The sequence below is a fragment of the Rhinopithecus roxellana genome, chromosome 6 (genome assembly GCF_007565055.1).
Source record: "Rhinopithecus roxellana isolate Shanxi Qingling chromosome 6, ASM756505v1, whole genome shotgun sequence".
NCBI classification, from domain to species: domain Eukaryota; kingdom Metazoa; phylum Chordata; class Mammalia; order Primates; family Cercopithecidae; genus Rhinopithecus; species Rhinopithecus roxellana.
Window position 1 is genome coordinate 55,798,166 of NC_044554.1, and position 24,605 is coordinate 55,822,770.

The following is a 24,605-nucleotide window of genomic DNA, read 5'->3' on the forward strand; positions in this document are numbered from 1 at the left end:
TCATTTTCAAAATACCCTTGGGACATGTTATAATTTCTGTGATTTCAAATCACCTTGCATTAGTTATATTTTGGCCTGGTAACACTCATGCAAGGGGCATGTTCATTACACCTGGAGAGGCTGAGAGCTGACATTAGCAAACCAAAGATACTGCTGACAGGAGCTTGCGTAGGCAGAGAAAGTACTAAAGAGCAAGTTTGGAGTTGATTATTTTGCACAAGAAACAGGAACAAGGGGAAGACTTTTGAGGAGTGGGTTAGTGTAGTAGCCTCCTACTGTGCTCTCTGCTTCTATCCTCATCCTCCTGTGCTCTATTCAACACAGCAGAGAGGATGTTTTAAACCAGAGTCAGGTTTAGTCACTCTTCATGGCGTCCCACCTCATTCAGAGCAAAAATGAAATTCCTTACAGTGGACAAAGGTCTTAGGTGATCTGGCCCATTACTTCCCTTAATGCCTGCCTCCTCTCACTGAGTTCCTGCCATGGTGCCTCCTTTTCTTCCCCAAAAAACTTGGGGCAAGGTCAGACATCAGAGTCTTTGCCTTTGTTGATGCCTTTGCCTACAAGCTCTTCCCCCAAATATTTACTTGGCCAGCAGCCTCAATTCTTCTAAGTCTTCTGTCAAATATCATCCCAATGAGACTTTTCTCCCCCAAATTGACACTTTATCTTCCATCATTGCCTTATTTTTTCATGTTACTTATCACATCTATTAAAAAATTTTAATTGACTCATTAAGAACAGCAACATAGGGCTTGATACAGTGGTGTAGTACACCTATAATCCCAGCATTTTGTAAGGCCAAGGTGGGTGGATCACCTGAGGTCAGGAGTTTGAGACCAGCCTGACCAATATGAAGAAACCCCATCTCTACTAAAAATACAAAATTAGCCGGGCATGGTGGCACATGCCTGTAATCCCAGCTACTCGGGAGGCTGTAGCAAGAGAATTGCTTGAACCTAGGTGAGCCAAGATCACGCCATTGCACTCCAGCCTGGGCAACAAGAGTGACACTCCATCTCAAAAAAAAAAAAAAAAGAAAAAGAAAGAACAACAACATAAGCTATCTGAGAATAGGGATTGTCAACAGTTTTTCTTCATGGTTCTATTAAGCTAAAGACTTAAGTGCTTAAAGGATATTAGCCTAATGAATGAAATCACTTGGACTCTGGAATCAATAGACCCTAGACTATGCCCTAGAATGAAATTTGGATTTGAAATTGAGTATTTCACTGTGTATTAAAAAACATATTCTACTTCAACTTTCATGAAAATGCTGGATTGAATTAAATTATGACTAATCTCAATCTCATAAATTTCTATTTATTAAAAAAAAAACAAACTCTCTTTAATCTGTCTTTGCATTTTAAAAATACCATGGTGAATAACATTAGGTTTTCTTAACCTCAGCCCTGTTAACATTTTGGGCCAAATAATTCTTTGTTGTGGAGGTGTCAGAGGCGGTAGAACCAGAGCAACTCCATCTTGAATAGGGGCTGGTTAAAATAAGGCTGATACCTACTGGCCTTCATTGCCAGGAGGTTAGACATTCTAAGTCACAGGATGAGATAGGAGGTTGGCACAAGATACAGGTCATAAGGAACTTGCTGATAAAACAGCTTGTTGTAAAGAAGGCAGCCAAAGCCCACCAAAACAAAGATGGCCAGGAGAGTGATCCCTGGTTGTCCTCACTGCTCATTATATGCTAATTATAACATATTAGCATGCCAAAAGTCACTCCTGTCAGCACCAGGACAGTTTACAAATGCCATGGCAATGTCAGGAAGTTACCATATATGGTCTAAAAAGGGGAGGAACCTTCAGTTCTGGGAGCTGCCCACCCCTTTCCAGGAAAACTCATGAATAAACTACCCCTAGTTTAGCATACAATCAGGAAATGACCATAAAGGTGGATAGCCAGCAGCCACTGGGGCTGCTTTGCCTGTGCAGTAAGCATTGTATGATGTTTAACTATGCATTGTATGATGTTTAACAGCATCCCCAGCTTCTACCCACTAGATGCCAGAGCAACCTCTTCCCCCAATTTGCGACAACCAAGACTATCTCCAGACATTATTCACTTTTCCTGGAGGGCAAAATTGCTCCCAATTGATAATCACTGATGTATGCAATTTTAGTATATACCTATCTGAATAAAGGGTGATATTTTTGATATAACATATGTAATTGAGTAGAAATCATAGGAATCTCCTGCATACTTTATCAGCCCTATAGAGAGCACCTCAATCAAGCCAGCATTGTTCACCTAACTGGTAGCTAGCTGTATGTTACATTTGTATATGTTAAAATAAAGCTGAAGAACAGAAAGAAAATGGATAGCTCTTTGTTCAATGCCTTAGAAATTTTGCCCCTGTGGAGTGTTAATAGAATGCTGAGACATCTTTTTCTGTAAAGGGACTGGGCAAAATACTAATAAAAATGACAATGTGCATTCCTCCACACTTTATACAGGTGAAATCCGATTAAAACAAACAATGCTTTCTTCATACGGAAGTGGAATCACAAAAGGAAAATAGGTAACCTGAAGCCTGTGTATAGAAGAAAGGAACACAGCTTCCTTTTTTAGTTATTTCATTTGAGAATTGTATGTGGTATGTGTACAAAGGTTTTGGGAAGGGGGATAAACTGTACGTGTGTAAGTGCATCTCTGATGCTGTTCCTTTTGAAAAGCTTGATTGACTGCTTGATTGAGTTTGTAGAGCCACCTCTTTGGTTCCAGCTAACTTCTCCAAGGGACATTTCTACAGGTAGCAGTCAATATAAGAGCCCCAAGTCCCTAAAAACTACTTGCCACAAGACAATGCTGCTAGTTTGGGGGTTTAAGAATACTTCCAAGTAAATACGTTGCTTAATAAATACTTGTCAAATTGAAATGAAGGGATGTAACCTCAGAACTATGAAAAATGCGAGTCTATTTTACAAGCAATTTGGGATGGACACCATCAAATGATAAGCTGAGCTGTAAAAGTAGGTAAAAGGAACTAGCCAAGGAGCAGGAAAAGCTGATAAGTGGCAGAAAATGTTGAAATTTATATTTTGAAAATGTTTGGGTGAATTTGTGTAATACGTCTTAATCCTTTTACACAATACTTTTATCTCATCTATGTCATAAATATTTACCTATGCCTTGCCTTAGCATCTTTCCTCAATTGAATGAAATGAAAATTCCAGAGATGCAAAGCCCAGCCTCCAAGTTTTACAAACCTCAGAGTTTGAGCTACATTGACGAATCCTCTAAATTCTTGGGTGTCAAAAGCATGTTACTGAATAGGTTGCTAAAGTCGCCAAGGAAACCAAAAAAGGAAAGAGCTCTCCCTAAAGGTAAGTAGCACTTAATTGGGAACTTTCAGACGTCTGTCACTCTTTGTGACAATTGAGGAAAAGTACTTTGTACATTTTGTGCTTTGCAGGTGAGATGTGACTGACAGCTGAGTAACTGCCTCTGTGTATAGGGAGGGCTTTTGTGGGTAGAAGAAGAGGCTGGTTTGAAGAGAGTGCTTTTTCATCCTGAATATCATTAAAGGATTGTGGGGGGCCAAAACTGTAACCTAAAATGCCATCAATTGTCCATTTAAAATATCTTATTTGGCAAAGTGGCTTTGCACTCATCTGAAGAATAGATCATGGGTGGAGTTTGGAAAAGAAAGGTTGTGTTTGGTCTCTGCTAGAAACAAAATAAGGTACCATCTCATGGCCTCTTGGTTCAAATCCGTTTTCTTTCTTGCTCCGCGGGGAGAGACTGCCCCTGGAGTATTCTGCTTTTAATAAGCTTCCCAATCAGCTCTCGAGTGCAAAGCGCTCTCCCTCCCTCGCCCAGCCTGCGTCCTCCTGGCCCGCTCCTCTCATCCCTCCCATTCTCCATTTCCCTTCCGTTCCCTCCCTGTCAGGGCGTAATTGAGTCAAAGGCAGGATCAGGTTCCCCGCCTTCCAGTCCAAAAATCCCGCCAAGAGAGCCCCAGAGCAGAGGAAAATCCAAAGTGGAGAGAGGGGAAGAAAGAGACCAGTGAGTCATCCGTCCAGAAGGCGGGGAGAGCAGCAGCAGACCAAGCAGGAGCTGCAGCGAGCCGGGTACCTGGACTCAGCCTTAACAACCTCGCCCCTTGCAACAAAGGCAGACTGAGCGCCAGAGGGGACGTTTGCAACTCAAAGTAAGTGAGAGGAATGTGCGATTTCTCGAAGGGCTCTTCGATCGAATTTGCCTTCACCCTGTGCCACTTTTCTGGGTACCAGCAGATGATGGTAGTAGGAGTGAGAGAGGCTGCCTGGTGTCTTTGCTGATAGGACTGCTTTCAAAACTGACTTGCTCCAGAGGCTAAGGGAGGCGTATTTTGGGGGTTTCAGGTTAGGTTAGTTAGGGTGTGCTTAGGTAAGTGAAAGGAAAGAAGTTTTTGTGATGTTAAGCGTGCATTTGGACCGTGTTCCAGCTACCAGCTGGAGAGCAAGCCAGGGTGGGCTGGAGAGTGCATCTTTGCTTTTTGTAAAACCTGGAGCTTTAGTAGGTGTGTCTCTGGCTGGGTAGTTGGAGAGAAAGTACGGCGGCCTGAACAAGCAGCTCTCATTTTCCCAACCTCTCTCTGGTTCTCTGATTGCCCCAGGGCCCGCCAGCCCATGACTCTTAGCTGGCATTTCTAGGTAAGCTGTGGGGGTTTGTTCCTCCCAGTACTAGCTGACATGGAACGTCTCTCACAGAACTACTGGCACCCGTCTTCCCACCTGACAGCCCAGGAATGGTTCCAGAAATGGTTAGATCCGAAGTTTGGAAGACACACCTGAAGTCCCGTCTCTCGTTTGAATGCAAATTTAAAGAACTGCCCTGTACATAGACCCCTTAAACTTTTAATTTGACCCACATAAATTTAGGATATATTTGTTACTAATTTACTAGATTTTTAGAGTTTCTGAGTTGTTGTTTCTAATAAGTTAAGAAAGTATTTTTTGAGAGGAATATATTCAACTCCTTTCTTACTTAATAGATGTAAAGTGAAGCCTTCTCTGTCCTCTCCATACACACACACACCCCTTTCTCCATGACATAACACAACACAACGCACACACACAGGAACACACACATGCAGTTTATATACACTCTAGTGTTAACTCACCCTTGTATTTGTTAAGAGCTGCTTTGTAAGTTTGGGGACACATTCAGAAAATAGGAGGGGTAGGGTTCCTAAGAGGAGAGAACATTAAAGCTCCAGTCCTTGAGCATCTCTCATGTTAAGAGTTATCAGGCATTTTGCTTTAGCAGCTTGAGAAAGGGGTGATGTGTGCATGTGCGTGTGTGTGTGTGTGTGTGTGTGTGTGTGTGTGTGCTGGAGAGAGGGGTATGGGAGGAGATTCAGGAATTACCAAAAAGAACTTTTGAACTAATAACATAATGAAGCAATTTTATGATCTTAGGCAAATGTGGAATTGATGAAACAGCAGGGCAGCAGGGCCCATGTTAGCCCCTTAATTATCTGGGAATGCGTTGATATGTAGGAATATTAAAAGGTACTGACAATGAAACAAAACAGAAGTCTCCCGATGCAGAAAATAAAGCTGTGTTTTCCATCTTCATTATGTTTCTTTTTAAGTAAATTATGCACTTTAAAGGCCAAGTCTTTTAAAAAATATAGTCCAGTTAAATTCAGAGGAAATTTGAATTTTTTTTCTTCCTTTGGGACATGAGTTATTTCAGACAGGCAGTATTTGTACTCTTTCATTTAAATTAGAAGGTGAGAGTTTTAAAACTTGTATTTTTTTAAAAAAAAAACTCTAATGCCATTCTTTTGTGCTTTAAGAAACTTGGGCCTTAAGTTCTCGTTCTCTAATTGTACTTTAAATACATAGAAGGTGATCTTTTTTCTGCCACTGCTCACTGGTTCCCTTTAGACATCTTTTTCTGCATTTAGTGAAAAGCCACTATAAGGAACTCCCACCTGAAGTCACATATAACAGCATTAGGTGCTGTGTTCCAGCTGTTTACTTCTGGATGCAAATGCATTATATTCTCAAAGCTAGAGCTTGAGATAAATAAAAGCACTATTAAATACATAACTTTTTAATTATCTGACTTTAAATGAGATATTGTAGAGAATTAGAGTAAAAAGGTATACCTAACTATACTTATAGTCTAATGTATTATATGTATTATATATAATTCTCTGTTTTTTTAGGCCTCTTTCCATAAGATCGTGAGATTTGGAATAATAAACTTATTAATTTATTGATATTTTCCACGTGCCTTATTTGGGCTTCACATATAGCAACATATAACAAGATCTACATTTCTTTTTAATGAGCATTTTCATTTTTTTAAAATTTCAGTCAAGTCAATGGCCTGGTTTAAAATTTCATAAAACCTAGTCGTTGAAAACAACAGAGAGAAATAAGATCCCCAGATAGCTGAATCATTTTTTTAAATAAAATCAATCATAGATATCAAATATTTTAACTTCAAATATTTTATTTTTCCTTTGAAGATGTTTTTGCTTTCTCACTTACATGGCATTCTCACATGAATTCTGATCATCTTCCCATTGTGGTGTTTTTAATTACCATTCAAAACTTTCCCACAAAACTGAGTTTACCTGGCTCATTGAAAATGGTGTGATAAATTAACAATAGATTGAAGGCCTGAAGTCGGAATTCAGAATACAAATTCCAGTTCTCTAAACAATTATGCCTTTTAATATGGCAGCATAATGATATGGGGAGTTGTTCCTGACTTCTCTCCGGAAGGAGGTGTCCAGACTGAAACCACCCAATGTGATGAGTGCAAACGTCCTCCACACCTGAGTGCAACTCGGCCCAGTTTGAGATGTGCTTTTCTCTGGAGCATGAGGCTGAGTGGGAGCCCTCCAATGGCCTTTGTTCCATGGCTTTGCTAGTGATGTTGAGTTGGGCTTCTTCACAAGGGTGAGGAATGTTTTTTCCTCTGGTTTCTTTTCTAAATGAATATCGAAGAGATTTTGTCTCCTTCTGGCACGAGGTCATGTCACTGCTGTGGGAGGGGAGGTAAGATGATACTCAAATATGAACCTTCTTTTTATGAGCTAGGCTTGCTTTTTTCCATCCGGAGTCAATTGGCTTAAGTGGAATTTGGGCCATGGCCTCATGGAAAGTTGTCTTTCCTTCTGATGTTTATGGATAATTCAAGTTTCCACCCACTGGGCAATTTTTCCATCCACTTCAAGCCAGTCTAGTGTGCGGCAGAGTTTTCATGGTGTCATTAAAATATTTCTAGATTGTAAAATATAACAAGCCTCTTTTTTTTTTTTTTTTCTATTTTGGCATTTAGTAAATAAGAGATTAAAACAGTAGCTTAAAAGGGTAGCTATGCTGAAATCTTATCAGAGGGTATTATAAACATGGTAATATTGTGGACTTAATTATGTAGATCACATTCACCACAAATCCCTATTTCTTCAGGGTGGACAAGGAATACAATGACTCCTTCATGTTTGAGATATTTTTAGAAATAAAATTAATTCATTTTTCTAGGCTTTATTTATTGAACCATTTTTTTTTCATAGTGGTTTGGATAAAGTGATATCTCAAATAGAAAAAACATCATATCCAGTTTTCTAAAAATAAAATTCTTAGATTTTTTTTAACTTCACACATGGTGTAACAAAAAATCAATTTCTGTATATTAATCTTGAGAGAACTGAGTCCTAGTAACTGACAATTGGGCTCTTAATTCTAAGAATTGCTCTTAGCAAAAGCCAAAACATCATTTTAAAACACAAATAGCATTCTGGGTCTCTAACCCTTTGCTCCCTTTTCTTCCTGCTTTTATGTTTACCTATTTCTCCTCCTTTCTGTCATTTCTCTATTAATTCTGTTGCCACTATTTCCTACCCACAGGTCCCAGAACGTCTTGCCCAATTCCCTCTTGCTATAATGGTATACATTTCTCTATGTACAGATATACCAGGAATGTCTGCCCATATGTTGGCATTCTTGGAAACTTGGACCTTCCTAGCTGGTGTTTTCAACACCAATGCCCTCTCTACTGATTCAGTGGTATTTTTCCCTTTTCTTTTTTGACTCAAGACCCTGGCTAAGCGTCAGCCAACATTTTCATCACTGCAATGTGTTGACCTCATTCTCTTCTCAGCTTCCCAGTATCAATGTAGCGGTGCAGCTAGAGTTACTCATCTCCATCACATCCTCTTGGGGTCCTACTCCAACAATACAATTTTTCTTGCTCCTATGGGCAGCCAGTTTAACAATATTTATTGTATGTATGTTGGATGCCTAATACTACATTGTGCTAGATAATGTAGCATGTTTAAGAAATAGCACATGGTGTCTGTCTCTATGGTTCGACAATATCTAATACTTTGTGTTTGGTAAGTGGTGTGAACTTGTGAAATTCTTTATTAGAAATGTATTTAAAGGAGATCTCAATTAAAATCCATTATACCCTCAACCATCTCTGGAAAAGATGCTTTAAAAGTCACAGGTTGCTAACCCCAACCTTTTATGATTATCTCATACTGTAACCTCCTTGATATGTTATTATCTTAATGTTTTCCTAATTTCTTTGGGCACTCCTTTTTTCACATTTTGTTTTGCTTTTTTTCCCCTCATCTTCCAAATGTGTACATTTATTTCCAAATATTTCAGTTTCCTGCCTTCCTCTCTCCTCTCCAAATGCCTCAGTATTGTCACAACTGTTCTTTGAGCTTTAACTCTTTCGCAAGGAAAATTCTCAAATCTGAAGAGAATTGAAGGAAGATTCTCTCTAATGAGCTCTAGACTTACATTTTTAATATTTTTTCAATGAATACTGAAGGAAATCATTCGGGCACAATTCTATTTGGAGGAGGAGATTGAAGTAAAGGACTTCCTGTTATTTTATTTTTATCCCTACCAGACTTTTATGGATAGTGACTGCCATACTCTATGGTAGGTGGTATGATGAGGGACACAGGACAAATATGTCTTCAAGCGGCTAATGATCTATTCAATATATATGTAAGAATATTAAAACACTAATTACTACAACACAAGTTAGAATAAGATATGTACAACTGTTGCCCTAAGCAGTTCCAATGACAAAGGGATCACATTTTTATGAGAAAAAGGAAAGTGGAGCTCACAAAAGGCTAAATGGTGCCCAACATCTATTTCAAAAGCATTATGTCTGTTAATTCCTTTAATGCTGTTTATTCTGGAAGAGAAATTGAACTCCTAATTCCTTCATGTTTTCATTTCACATTTGCCACATAATGTAGCAGAAACAAATTATTGGAAGTGACATCTTAAGAATTCAGACTGAGTTTTATTTAGAATCAATACAATTTTTAAGACATGGCACTCACTGTAGATGTCCTTTTCAGGAAAATTTATACCAGACGAGAAGAGTGTCCTTTAATGAAAACATATACATGAAGGAAAAGAAGGCAAATCCTTGTACTTCAGCTGTGGAATTTGGATGAAATCTTGAGTCAGAAATTGATGGCACTAAAGGTTTTCCAAGGCAAATGCCCCTCTAGGTGGAGCTGTATTTCTCCCCTTCTCTTTTCTTCAAAGTTTCCTCGTCACCCCTTATAGTGACTTCAGCTCCTCCTTTCTCACCATTTGACACCAGCCCCACCCCATCCAACCTATGTACCCTGTTAAGGCAGAGGCTATCTCTCATTCTCTCAAGAACCCTAGCGTATTTAGCATAGAACCATTGAAGATGGCAAATGAGCGAGAAAATAAATAGGCAGCTCTAAATGCCATTCATTCTCTTTGCCCATGTTGTTCCACCCACCTTGACCGTCTGTGTTCTATGCCCAGTCCCCTCACCTTACCAAACAACCTGGTGCCAATTTCCTGTTTAAGCCCAAGCATTCTCATGCTCAACTTTGAACTTCCAGAAACTTCTCCCACTCTCTTTCCTTCACTCTCTTCATTCCAAATGTCATATAGGCTTGCCAGTTCTCTAGAGTGTCTTCCTAATCATATTTCACCTTGATAATTTTAACCTTTTCATAGTTTCTGATTCAAGACTACCTTCAGAATGCAGAAAACCTTACTTACCTCTTCTTTAACAAACCATGTTATTCAAAGTGACAAAGCTAGTCATTTGAAGCATTATTTTCATTATAATTTCTATGTAGCTATAAGATCTTTTTCTCAGAATGTTTCACATTTATTTTTTCATCATATTTTTGTAACTCTACTCAGGTAGACTGAGTGGGATTTTTAAAAAATTGATACAGAAATGCAGGCTTAGAGAAGTTAAGGGGGCCACATTCAATGACATACAGATATGAAAACAAAAGTCTTAAAATTCCTGGTTTGAGTTTATTCCTCGGTAATATAATGCCATCTTTCTTAGGCTAATAAATTGATTTTATCTCCCATTTGTCTCTCATGTCAAACCCCAAGTCCAATGTATGTACAGTTAGAGGTCAAATAACCTACAGAAGCAGTTGCCTGTCTTCAATGTTTATCAGATTAACTAGGGTCATGTGTAGGTGCCAGCTGCCTGGAGCCCATCTTCAGTGGTTCTGATTTAAGAGGTGGAATCAAGGAGCCTGGACATATGACAGGGCATTTGGATACAGATGATACTACCTTTTCTACATTAGAAAAGGTAGCCTTGGCCGGGCGCAGTGGCTCACGCCTGTAATCCCAGCACTTTGGGAGGCCGAGGTGGGTGGATCACGGGGTCAGGAGATCAAGACCATCCTGGCTAACACGGTGAAACCCCATCTCTACTAAAAAATACAAAAAAAAAAAAAAATAGACGGGCGTGGTGGCCTGTAGTCCCAGCTACTTGGGAGGCTGAGGCAGGAGAATGGCATGAACCCGGGAGGCAGAGCTTGCAGTCAGTCGAGATCACGCCATTGCACTCCAGCCTGGGCAACAGAGCAAGACTCTGTCTCAAAAAAAATAAAAAAATAAAAAAAAAAAAAAAAAAAAAAAAGAAGAAACGGTAGCCTTGGTGGCTCAATATTTGAGCTACAAGGTCCAAAATATTGAGATATAAAGTACTACACTTCTTAGTAGCTCTGTGACCATGAGCAAATATTGTGGTCTTCCTTATTTCAATGTTTTTATCTTTAACATGGGAGCACATACTTACCTTCTAGGACTGACGTCTAAGTAGTAATGGAGAAAATCAATATGAAGTACTGAACATACAGTCTGATTGCTGGGAGTGTTTGAGCAGGAAGGTGAAAATAATGATCAAGGTGAAGCAGCACCAGATGCATGTTCTCACTTCTTCCCCCTCCTGAATTGCTTTTCTTTCTCATGCCCACTTGGCATCTGCAACAAACATACAAGCAAAATCCTAGGTGGAATTCCATGCTTCTTGAAAGGTCTCACCCCTCCACATGCTCATACCATTTTCTTCCTTCTTTCTAAATGCAGATTGAAAATCCTTTCTTCTGGAAGGAAACATATGGAGCATGGAGCATGTGATCATGCTCAAGGCCTGGGGGTTGGGCAGGCAAAGTCTCCAATACAGACTCTTTGACCTTATGCTTTCCCATAAGGTCTAGGAGAGCATTTTGCATACAGGAGACTCCCAGTCCAAGAGACAGGCACCTTATTGCTGACCTTAGTGATGCTCATAACCACATTCTCTCTGACCCCTGCTGATAGAGGTTTCAGTCCAGGGAAGGAGTTAAGATTTGGAGTCAGGAACCAGCATTTCACCACAGTCCACCTGCTGTTTGGTAAGGGCTGTTGAATGTGTTACTGAATCTCCTGGAATCTTAGGTTTTTTAGCTGTAAGTGAGAAATGATGATGATGTTACTTATTTTGCCAACCTCATAGGTTGATGGTAGAGGTCAATGGTCACGATGTAACGTCTATAAGCTCCAAATTGTTATACTGAACATGAACTGAACTTAATAAAGTCAGTGGGGCAAGTTCTGCCTTTCTGGTTCCCCAATCCTGCTGTTGTTATTGTCATTTTCTCAGGACACCCAGAGATTGCCTCAGATGCCTGAAGGTAAGTTTAACTGACAAAGTGAGGAGGAGGTAAGATGTGTGACAGGAATGAAGAAAAAGAAATGAGTCATACTAAAAAAAAAAAATAGCAGGAAGACATCTTAAATGAGGCTAAACTGAAACAGGCATGCTTTCTTTTACTTCAGATCATGTTATAGTTCCTTCTGAAGTGTCTTAGAAGCTACATGTCACTTTTTTTGAATTGGTTATTCTCACTAAATCTAACCCTTAGTAATTGGCTAGCAGCAGTTCATTTACATGATAGCTGGATAATTGTGCTTCTCAAACTTTCATGTGCTTACCAGTCACCCAAGGTTCTTGCCAAAATTCAGTAGGTCTCCAATGAAATCTCAGAGTCTGCTTTTCTATCAAGTTCCCAGGTGACTGCAGTGCTGCTGGCTTGGCTACCTCTCTTTGAGTAGCAAGCCACAACAGTTTAATTCAACAAACTTGAGGGAACATGAGACAAATCAGAACTCTCCAGTCATGATGTCCATAGCTTAATAAAAACAATGAGGATCATTGTCAGTAATGCTTCTTGCTATATGCAAAATCTTCTAAAACTTATATCTTTCACCAAATAATATTTACAATGTATGATTATTTATGAAAGAAAATTGCGGACACCACCTGATTTGCTATTGACTTCACTGAAGTTCCCTTAAGCGTAAAAAGACCCTGGCCAGATGTTGCACTTGGGCCTCCTTCCCAGTGCTTCTGCTGGGGTCTTTCTCTGAGAAGGTGTCAATGATCCAAATGTTGCCTTCTTCATTTGCTTTAAAAGCTAATGAAAAGTGTTTAGAAAACTTCATTCTTAATATGAAAAAGATACATGTAATATGTTGACTTAGTGTTAGAGTCTTCCCTACTTTCACATTTTAACTTCTATAACTGCATTAGACTCTTTCCTTCCATACCATAATGGAACTAGACCACGAATCATCCATCTTTGTGACTTCCTTGAAGACATTGGGCTGCCCAGAGAAAGAACCAGGGCTTTTTGCTTCAGAGTCCAGATTTAATTAATAAGGAGCATATTGTGGTAACAGTCTTAGGTAACAGAGAAAATCCTCACTCAGGCTAAAACAAATAGAAGCTATCTTAGTCTGTATTCTGTTGTTATAAAGGAATACCTGAGGCTGGGTTATGTATAAAGAAAAAAGGTTTATTTGGCTTATGATTCTGCTGGCTGAAAGTTTCCAGATTGGGCATCTAGTGAAGGCCCCAGATGGCATCCACTCAGGTAGAAGGTAAATGGGAGCAGGCATCACACAGAAAGAGAGGAAGCAAGAAAGACAGGAAGGTACCAGACTCTTTTTTAACAATCAGCTCCCAGGGGATCTAAGAGTGGGAACTCACTCACCCCCCGTCCCAAACCACACCAGGGAGGGCATTAATCTACTCATGAGGGAATCCACTCCCATGACCCAAACTCTTCCCATCTGGCATCACCTCCAACATTGGGAAATCAAATATCCTCATAAGGTTTGGTGGGGACAAGCATCCAAACTGTAGCAGAAACCACACAAAACTTTAGAACAGTGTTTTCATAATGGCTTTCCTATTTGATGTGAATATGGCTTTTTTCAAGACATAGCCATGGGATCATTGTACCCAGTAGCAGAATCATCTCTAAGGTTTTAACATATGGTGACCCTCATTTGTGAGCTTATGAACATCAGATCGTTGACTTAAAAAACATATCTTGCATCTTGAAAGAACCTGTTTTCAAGGGTCAAGTCAGCTCCTCAAAAAATATTTATTACAAAAACAAATTGTCCTCTCTGTGCAATGTATTTCTTTAGATATGTTTCAAGGGATTCAAATGAGCCAGCCTGAAGCTGCTAGAGGAGAGAAACGGGTAGTTTATTAGGCTACTTTTAACACGTGTCTATGCTTATATCTTGAAACAATAAAATAAAGCCTTTCTTCCCATTATCTTTTCTTATTTACAATATACGTTTCATTATTGAATAATGTCTCTGGGAATATGCAGACTCTCAAATATAGCTCAATGCAGGTCAAATGTGTGAAAAGTTTGATTAATTTTAACGATGTGAAAAATAATGAAAGATTTTTTTTCCACTATGAGGTTGCTTATTAGGAAATCACAAATGTACCTGAAGAAACACATTATTTTTCCCATTCTACAAACATACATGTTCGTGGTACAAGATATTCAAATTTTATAAAAAAAGAAAACTTACTTATAATTCTTAAAATAGTCTCCACTATTAGCACCCTGATACACCTTTACAGTTTCTCTGATGTAACTTTTAAAAATAGTTAGATGTGTAATTGGGTGTCCTGCTTTTTAACAGTGTTATTGATGCATGCAATATGTCTTAACAGCTATGCACATGTTAACATGTGCACTTGATTCTACCAAATGAGCCAATTAAGATGGAAATTCAATTTATTTAGCTTGATATGGGTAAATTAGAATCATAAAAAATGCTAAGTAAATTAATGTTATGAATGCTCATAAAAGAGCCAGCACTGGAAAAATGCAAACAAACAAACATCTCATAAAGCAAACAAACAAATACAAATCTTTGTCCCTGCAAAGGATGTGCTGTTTAGATGGGAACAAATAATCCTGGGGAACTTAGTGTGTACCAATTAAAGGTCAAGCTGAGTACACATTGTCTTTCTTTCTTACCCTAAAGGACCCTTCCATATATCCAAGGGTAAAGGTCTCCCCAGGGAAGACACAGCTGCCTGGTCCCACCCAGGTTGGATCCAACCCCTTAGCTCCTCTCAAGAGCCTGAGAAACTTGTGAGTTGCTGTGGGGCCCAAGGGAGTGGGCCTGATGCACTGCAGGTGGGTAAACTGCAAGATCAGCAAACCTCTTTGATGCGTTGTCGCTCCAGGGCTTGGCATCCTTCAGGGAGTTATTTGCTCTGTTATTATTTGGAATGACTAGTGAACAATTGGCTTGAGTTTAAAGTGAGTCAGATCAAATTTGGGTTTGACCACCACATTCCCGATTGCAGAGGAGGAGTGAAAGTCAAATGCGTTTAGTATCTGTGCCAGTATTGGGATTCCCACCAACTTTGGCCTGAAGTGATTTTTTAGCCTTTTTAAATTGCGGCTTTAGTCTGATGGTTAGGGAATTATAGTTGGCCTTCTGATACGTGATATCTGGGGATTTGAAGATGTGCTTCAAGGCTGTCCTAAGTGAATGTGGTTTGGAGAAGCAGATTAGAAGCAATTCAGCAGGAGTAAGTGGGTAGATGTGCATTTCTACCAATTTCTCTCTAAACAGACAGATCCACATTTCCTAAAAGCAGGCTGACTCTGTGGGTTTCTAATGTCTCATCCAGTGACATTCTTTCACAAGATGTTCAATGGAAGCCCTTTATATCAAAGGCAGCAAGACCAATAAGACAAAAGAAACAGCATTGGACTTGAACTGAGGCTTTAGAGAAAACATCCAAGAATTCCATAGATAGAAGCCCTGTACCTGGAGAGAGGAACTGCAGACCTCACAGAAAATTCTATCAGATAGCACTGAGGCTTCTGCCACTAAAAAGGAAGTATTAAGCATGCCATAGGGCCCTTATGGCCCATCTGGCTGTCATGGTGTATCCTAAGGAGATTCCTCTAGGGTGAATTTGCCTTCTTTGTTTTCCACATCTGCTCGGCTCCAGGTGCATCTTGCCATAAAAGTCCCATGAAATCACTCCAGCTCTGTGGAGCAAACCTGGTCCTCTTCTTGTTCTTCTCAGAGGGAGTGTTTCAAGACAAAGCGATATCTGCTGTTCTAATGAAGAGTTCCTTCCCAAAACAGGGCCTGAAGAATCTTGGGTGCAGAGTCTGGAGTTAGACAGTCTGGTCCCTGAAGCCAACTCTTCCATAAACCTTTCTACCCTCTAACACATTGTTTTCATTCATGTCCTCCCCACCTTTAGTGGCAGATCATGAAAGCAGGAGACTGAAATGTGCTTTTTGTGGGCTGGAGCACATCAGGGTTCCTTCAGCCAGGGCTTTGCTGCACACATGCCTTCTAGATTTGGGGACTGGTTTTCTGCCTTGATTGCTATTTGCTATAATGTGTGATGTTCAACATTCTGTTTCAGTTCAGAAAAAGTTTAGGTTGGGTATTTCTCCCCTTCTTCTTCTTCTTCTCCTTCTCCCTCTTCTTCCTCCTCCTCCTCCTCCTCCTCCCTTCCTCCTCCTCCTCCTCCTCCTCCTTCTTCTTCTTCTTCTTCTTCTTCTCCTCCTCCTCCTCCTCCTCCTCATCCTTCTTCTTCTTCTCCTCCTTCTTCTTCATTTTTTTGAGACAGGGTCTTGCTGTGTTGCCCAGGCTGGAGTGCAGTGGTGTGATCTCAGCTCACTGCAACCTCCACCTCCTGGGTTCAAGCAATTCTCTTGCCTCAATCTCCCATGGAGCTGGGATTACAGGCTCATGTTACCACACCTGACTAATTTTTGTATTTTTAGTAGAGATGGAGTTTCACCATGTTGGCTAGGCTGGTCTTGAACTCCTAAACTCAGATGATCCACCCTCCTCAGCCTCCCAAAGTGCTGGGATTATAGGTATGAGCCACCGCACCCGACCGACTGGCATTGTTTTCATTTGGAGGTTTCCATAAGAAGCTACTTCAATTGCCAATCTTGCATCACTGTCTTTTATATTTAAAGGAAGTCACTATATTAATTTTGAGTTTCACTGGCTGTGTTTCTTGTTGCTGAACCCCATTGTTTGTTCCTACGATTGTGTCTAGGTCCTTCACTTTACCACTTCCTGAATATGCATTGAATATGGATATTGCTGAAAATGATTGAGTACCCACTATATGCCAGTTGCATATAGTACTCAATCCGTGCTTATTGTTGCATAGAATTGTAGTAACCTTTTACTAGTTTCTATTCCACTGTCTCCTAGGTCTGGACCTCCAGAAACTCTGGCAAGAATTAATATTAACTGGCCGGCCTAGTGCAAAATTGTGACATGAGTAATCATTTTCTTTGGCATCTCCAGCTTTTTTCTTCTGCTCTGTCCTTTGTACTTAGAGGATGGTTCCATCATTAGTGCTCAGGTACCTGGAGCCAAGCTTCTGCTGTTGTCTGAAGAATACCTTGTCCTCTACCTTCACCCTGGACAGTGGCATCTCTAACTTCCCTTGCTGTGTTCTGAGGACCCATGGCAATAAGTCAAAATCAAGACCTGCCAGCACCTCTAAGACGTTGTTCATAGGAACTACTGAGAGCAAGGAGACTTGCTCTCTTATCACCAGCTAGTTATAGAAGCTGAAGACCTTGCTTTCTGTTCTTATTATTTCTCATCATTTTAAATTTCTGAGCACAATTCACCAGCATTAATAGTACTGTCATAATAGCTACTACTTATTGAGTGCTTTCTATACAGTGGGTAGCTCAATACTAGAACTTTACATTCAGTGCTGGGTTAAATGCTCCCAACAGCCCTATGGGGTAAAGGCTATTTTTCTTCCTAAATGAGAGAACCGTGTCTCAGAAGTAACTTGTCCAAGATCAAAAGCTAGTAAAAAATAAAACTGAGGGTGTAGTCCAAATATTTCTAACCACAAAATTTTTAAATGTCATACTCTTCTACCTCCATTCCCCTATTCAATGTCAAGGGTCCAGTGAGTACCTGAAGATATTTTGGTTCACGATTCCTTTCTTCTCTCTAGCCAGTATCCAGGAATATTTCTTCACACTATGTCATTTATTTCTACCTCCTTATGATCAAGAGATTACCGTGTTTTGGATAAAGAATTCTGCCATTAGATTACCCTCCTTGATTGTATATGATTGTTTCATTCCCATTGTTTTCTCAAATACCAGTTTGCCTGGCGTGGTGTTTCAACATGCCTGCGTTGAGGAAAGGGACCGCTGGGAGTACAAGCAGGAGGGTGTCTAGGAACTGCTCAGTCTGTTTCTCCGGCCTGCTATCACCTGACTAAATTGTTTGTTGGATTGCTGTGTTCTATCCCTGGGGGACTGCCACAATGCCGGGTTTGTTTGTGTTGAGAGTCTCTGGCTTTGATTAGCAGCTAGCTCCAGTGCAGCTGAACATACAATAGGGACCAAAGGATGGGAAAAAAAAATCCTGCTACAGTTTCCCATTGGAAAGCATTCACTGTCAAGCTTGGACATCCAACAGTGGGGACACAGATGAACAGAGGCTGGGAAAGGTTAGGTGATGGATTCTCCATGCCCTGCAGCCTGTTGTGTGTGATAGGTCATTCCTTTACATGAGCCTTGAGCCTCTATTTCTCTAAAATGTCTTTTATGATTCAGGTTTGAGACTGGTATTGATGTAGTTTGACAAAGGGCAAAACCTAGAAAGCTGCAAAGCATGAAGGAATCCCAGGATTACAACAGCTAGGGCAAAAGCAGTGAAAATGATGCATCTATCTTAAAGGGCTAGTCACACAGTAAAATTTATAAAAAGGTCTTTAATCTGGCAACATGGAAGAAGTTAAAATAACTAGGACTATAATTCTTCAGCTGAAACAGGGAAGTAAGACATTTTTATTTTATAATATAGTTAGTGATTTCCTTTACCAAACTGATAACATAATTTATATTTCTTCTCACTGAATTAAATATTAAATCTACTGCAAGTACCCATACCCCCCATCCAGTAGCTGAATAACAAGGTGTCTACCTGAAGTCAAGAGTCTCTCATATATCCTTAGAGGGCTGCTTCAGTTATCCAGGATTTTTAATCAATAGAATGTCTGTCTGAGACACTGGGCATGTTCCAACAAGATGCTGTCCATGATCCTGGCCTGTAGGCATCTTAGTTGCATCCTCATAAAAGGGACAAAGCAGACTTAGAGCTGGAAAATCGAATATAAAATGAAATGATAAAAGAGTGGTTCGGTGGGTTTTTTTTTCAGAGAAGGAAGACATTCTGGTCTGGAGTGAAAAAGGGTGGCTGCATGTAAAGGATAGATTTTCTTTTAGAAATGGGATCTCGCTATATTGTCCAGGCTGGTCTTAAACTCCTGGCTTCAAGTGAGCCTCCTGCTGTCGCATCCCAAATTTCTGGGAAAGGGTAGGATTTTCAAAGGCAGAGTTGCATTGTGTATGGCAGAAAGTCATGAGGAAAGCATCTCAGGTAATGCATGAAGAAAGAGGAAAGCCAAAGAGATGATCCAAGGCAAGACCTCAGAGGTAGAAAACAGAAGGGCCTGATTTGTGTAGAGAGTGAGTGGCCAAGAGTGGAAGCGAGGGTTAGAAAAACAAAAAAGGAATGATAGCAAGACCCTTCAAGTGGAAGCTAACCTGCCTGAATTATATCAAGTTAGATGGTAAGGAATCACTGAAGGTTCTCCACAACAGAGAAGAAAAGAATTGGTAAAAGTAAGGCATAAAAAGATTATTTTTAAAGAAGTAACAGATCAGAGGTGGAGAGAATCAGTTATGTTTTGAAAAGTAGTGCTTTGTATACCACCCCTCATCCACCCCTTGATCCTTTCACATTCTGGAAATCCTGTGCATACTTCAATGTTTTGCTTAAATACCGTCACCTCCATGAAAATTTTACCTTTATTCCCCTAGTTAAAATGATTACTTACCCCTTTCTCTGTTTCACAACTTTCTGTGGTTTTCCTTTTATAGTCATTCATTCATTCATTCATTCATTCATTTAAAAATATGCAATGAACACAATGAGCTGGGCTCTATGTTAAGTATCAGGAATACAGAGATGAATACTTCACAGTCCCTGTTTTTGAATCGGACAGTCTAATTGGGGGGAGCAGGCAGGCACAGGAATAGCTAATCAGTGCAATTTCAGTGCAGTGAACTAGATATGCACATATGAAAGCCCATTGGAGAGACATTTTAGTCAGCTGAGGGTGGATTCAGGGGAGGCTTCCAGGAGGTAGTGTCTCCTGACTTGTGTTTAAATATTGAAAAATATAAGGAAGAAAGTGTGAGTTCTGGTAGAGGCAACGGTGTGAATGCTTACTCATTCTTATCTTATAACAGTTATCTTAGATGACTATCTCTCCCCACTGCACTATAGATCTCTTAGCCAATACTTTATACAATAACAAATGAATGAATAAATAAGTGAATTGCTGCTGCCTTGGTGTAAGTAGGTAGTTAGGACGGATTCTTTCTGGACACACCATGAGGTAAAATAAAGGCTATCTGTAGTCTAGACATTACAATGGGAGGGTGAGTACGTGAAGGGTGAGTAAAAAATGAGATGTTGAAATTGATCAATTTGGGAGAATTCTAGTGCCATTGATAGAAAGGGGAAATCTAGACAAAGAGCTGATTTGGGGCAAGAGAGTGTTGCAAGCCTAAAGGAATTGTGGAGAGACAGGATTATCCTAAGAACTGAGCATGAACTAGGTGCAGGTTTCTGAGGTCTCTCCGAACTGTGGACACCCGCGATGCCTGGGAGGCCTTTTAATGAGAAGTAGCCTCAGGCTTGTAGCACTTGGTAATTGGTGACTGGGTTCCCATCTAAGCTGTAAATTTCTAGTCTCATTACTGCACCTTCCTCCTCCTGAGCATTCACAGCATACTTTCACTAGAAAATGTGGTAAGACCGTATTCACCATTTAATTTTCTGAGAAAAGCTTTTTATTACTTTGCTTCTTACTTTAAATGTTCCTTGGATGCATCAGCTTTCAAGAAAACTCTAGAATCACGTCTAGACATTTCACATGCACTGGAATGGTTTGAGGCCATGTCTTCCAAAAGAGGCCAACTGGCCGAGGAGAGGCTTCTGTAATTTCAGTAACTGCATTTTAGATTTGCACTGATTCACCCATGCAGAGAGGCCAGCTCTTTTCTTGAAACTGCTCATTTTCCTGTACTCAAATGAATGACCTTCTGCCAATCATGCATGGAGTCATGATTTCTGCAGCCAGTGGAAAAGGTAGTTACTCATGGAACTCAACCCCAGGGTGACAGCGAAAGCCAGATTGTTATGGCTTGGTAAATATTGATTAAAATATGTGGAGAAAAACAAAATGTTGAACTTTTATCAGAGGCAGAAACAGTCTCTTATGCTCCTTGTTGAAAAGGCCCCTGTCCTGGGTGAGTGTTTCGTGTTGGTGATGTTGCTTCTTGCTGTCCATAGTCAGCACCTCCTCCTCCTCCACGTGCCCCGCTGGGACGTGAAGACACTCCCTTCCTTTTCTGTGTTTTCTTTCTCACTCCAGGGATCCTTCTTCCTAGAGAGGGCAGAATCAGTGGTAAATGGATCATTTTCAGTTTTCTTCCTTTAAAATTATTTTTTCAGCTTTGCTAAAAGAAAAGAACGCTCAGGAAGTAAATATTGTCTGGCTTCCAATCCCCAATTTAATTATCAGTCAGAAGAGGCAGGAAATGTCCTGGGGACAGAGATCAGACAAGATCTTTTCTAAGAAAGCCATTTAACACAGGGCATGTTATACTTAATGTTGTTCCAGATTCAGATTTAGTCAGCAATTCCTGGTCCAGATAATCTGGGGCCTGGGAGGGTAAAATCTTGCAATTTCACTGAAGCTTTGCCTTATCTGCTTCCTTTGACCAATCAGGAAGCTTCTGCAGGATGAGCCTATTACAGTACAATTAAAACTCTTTTATCTGCAGATGACCCAATTGATATTTCATACTCTGTTTCATACTCTGAAACAATTCATACTCTGTTTTGGCCTTCCATTAACAGCTAACATCCATGTAACGTTTTATTATTGACAAATTGCCTTCCTATATCTCATCTCATTTTATCCCCCAAACAATTCTATGAGATCCATTTTAATATTATTACCCTCTCCATAGATGAGAAGAAGGAGGTTTCCAGAATGGAGAGTTCTCCAAGATTTCTTCAAAAAGGGAGTGTGACAGTTGCCTCACTGACCTTACAGGATCTTTGGAGGGAATTATCATAACCTGTGAAAGTATTTTGCAAAAAAATTTTTTTAAAAGTTGGCATTTTGTTATTTTCTGTATATGCATTATTTGGCTTAAAACATCAGCATACACAATCATAGAACATTGTCTCTTACAGGCGGATCACGAGGTCAGGAGATCGAGACCATCCTGGCTAACACGGTGAAACCCCGTCTCTACTAAAAAATACAAAAAGCTAGCCGGGCGAGGTGGCGGGCGTCTGTAGCCCAAGCTACTTGGGAGGCTGAGGCAGGAGAATGGCGTAAGCCTGGGAGGCGGAGCTTGCAGTGAGCTGAGATCCGGCCACTGCACTCCAGCCCGGGTGACAGAGCGAGACTCCGTCTCAAAAAAAAAAAAAAAAAAAAAAAAAAAAGAACATTGTCTCTTAAAGAACAGTTTACCTGTTCTTTAGAATCTCATGGGGCTGTGGTCTCAAATTGTCCCATACTTTATCTATGAATCAGAATTTTTAGGTGAGGGCTTAGGAAGGTTAATTTTTGTTTCTATTTTTTATTGTTTTTTTAGAGACAGGATCTCACTGTGTTGCCCAGGCTGGAGTGAGTGCAGTTGCTATTCACAGGCATAATCATTGCACACTACAGCTTGAGCCCAGGAGTTCACTCCTGGGCTCAGGCGATCCTTCTCTCTCCACCTCCCGAGTAGCTGAGACTATAGGCGGGCACCACACTGCCCAGCTTAAGAATGTTAATTTTTAGCAAGGCCACAGGACTACTTTCAGACACACTAAAGTTTGAGAACCATTTTGTGTGTGTGTAATACATTTGGCATATATCAATTGAAAATACGACCTACCATGGCACTAGAAGTCTTCCAGATTTTGTTGGAATATAATAGATTCTATGTTATAGACCAGCCTCTACAACTGGCTAATTTTGTGTTAAATCATCTGAATTTTTCAGGCTTCTATTTCTTCATTTGTAAAACGAATGACCTACACTAAAAGATCTCTAAGATTCCGCTAATTTCTTTGATTCAGTGTCTGTGCTCTTCCTAGATTATGATCTGTGGATTCTCTTCTCTCTCCCCATGGAATACTCTTCTGATTGTGTTTAAGTTGGTGGCTCTGCAGCATCAGCTTCACCTAAGAACTCATTAGACATGCAGATTCTCAACTAGTAACCCTAACTCTGAGGTTAGGGCCAGCAATCTGGCTCTTTAATAAGCCCTCATGGTGATTCTAATACATGATCAAGTTTGAGACCATTGAGATAATCCTGATTAGTAAATTCAAGCATATAACTACACAGTTACAACATTTTGTTTTCTTAAACTTAGGCTATGGCTATGACTATCTACTGCTGTCTGTCTCACAGGGAAAGACATTAAGAAAGCAAAATCCCTCTTTGTTTTTAATATATGACTTCCAAGGGTAAAAACTGAACTTTCCATGTTTTGAAAGTAGCTTCTCTCATACATTAAGGTATTCAGACATCATTGGAAAGTTTGGCAAAGAAATGAAGTTTTAAATTACTGACAGTCTTCACTTTACCATAGTAAAATTAATTCACACCAGTCCCCCAACAGCATAATTTATTAGTATATTAACTAAAAGTATATAAAATACTTAAATTGCATAAATACAAATTTCACTGCTAGCTGCTCAATCTACAAATCACCACATACATAACAAATTTGCTTTATAATTAGTGACCCATCACATCCCTTCTTTCATAGTCTGTCTGTAATTGGTCACCGTGAATCTGTTATTCACTTTAGGCACAGGCAGCAAACCATGTACTTTTGTTGCCTCCTTGTCTCACAATGATAAATTCACAAGACGTTTTTCAAAAATTGGTAATCCAAAGAAGAAACTGGCCAACAAAGATGAAAGTGCAGGCAAGAAAATAGGAATAATGTAACACTGGAAGTGAAACTCAAATCAAACATAAGTGGAGTTACAGAAGTAACTGAAGGTGGGAACATTGATGCTGCTGCCACTGGAGAGACTCTCCACGTGCAGCCAAAGGCACTTAGGAAAGGCAAATTAATAGCTATAAATAAGGAAATTGTATTATGACTAAGAGGATGAAACTGTCCTGAGGGAATTGATGCTGACAGTAACTCACTTCAATGGATTCTTGGATTTATTTTATGACACTGAAAGAGTGAAGAATAAAACGTTGGAAGCTAATCCAAACGTAGAAAGGTGTATGATGATTTGCCAAGGCACGGAAAAATGCTTATTCTGCATTGTAATGTGTACTATGAGAAAAGAAAAGCAAGCTGTTCTAATGACTCTTGATAAATATTTTACAAAACCAAACATTTTTACATCTCAATATTTCTAATGTTTTATGTGGCAATATACTAAATAAATATCAATTTTACTATATTTTAATTTTTCTATACATTTATGAATACAGAGTTTTTAATGATAGGTCATAGAAAAAACATAATTTTCCTATAGATAGTTAAGGTTGATCTTAAAACAAGGTGAGTTTTATGGTCCTAAACTACTATGCATAGCAGGAACTGCTTGAATATCTTAAGTTTCAAATATAAATACTTTGAAAGCAAGTGTATTACTCCAGAACTCATACGTCACTCCTAAAAAATAACTGTATGAGCTGATATGTTTTATATTTTTAAAATGGGCTATAGATGTCACCAATTGAAAACCTCCATCCATTGCTTCCCTCAATTAAATATTTATTGAATGCCCACATGTTATTCTTCTAAACCCTGATAGCACAGGAGTAAACACCTATTAGGTATCTGCTTTCATTGAGCTTTTATTCTCAA

General features: G+C 39.7%; 1 protein-coding gene across 2 annotated transcripts in view; it reads left to right on the plus strand.

Moving 5' to 3' along the window:
* The first annotated feature begins 3,742 nt into the window (after positions 1-3,742).
* The window catches only part of PTN (pleiotrophin), a 110,268-nt gene continuing 89,405 nt past the window's right edge, over positions 3,743-24,605 (plus strand). For both annotated transcript variants that reach the window (XM_010356318.2, XM_010356319.2), the window contains exon 1: positions 3,743-4,169. The gene's annotated coding sequence lies outside the window, so the exon portion shown is untranslated. The remainder of the gene's footprint in view (positions 4,170-24,605) is intronic.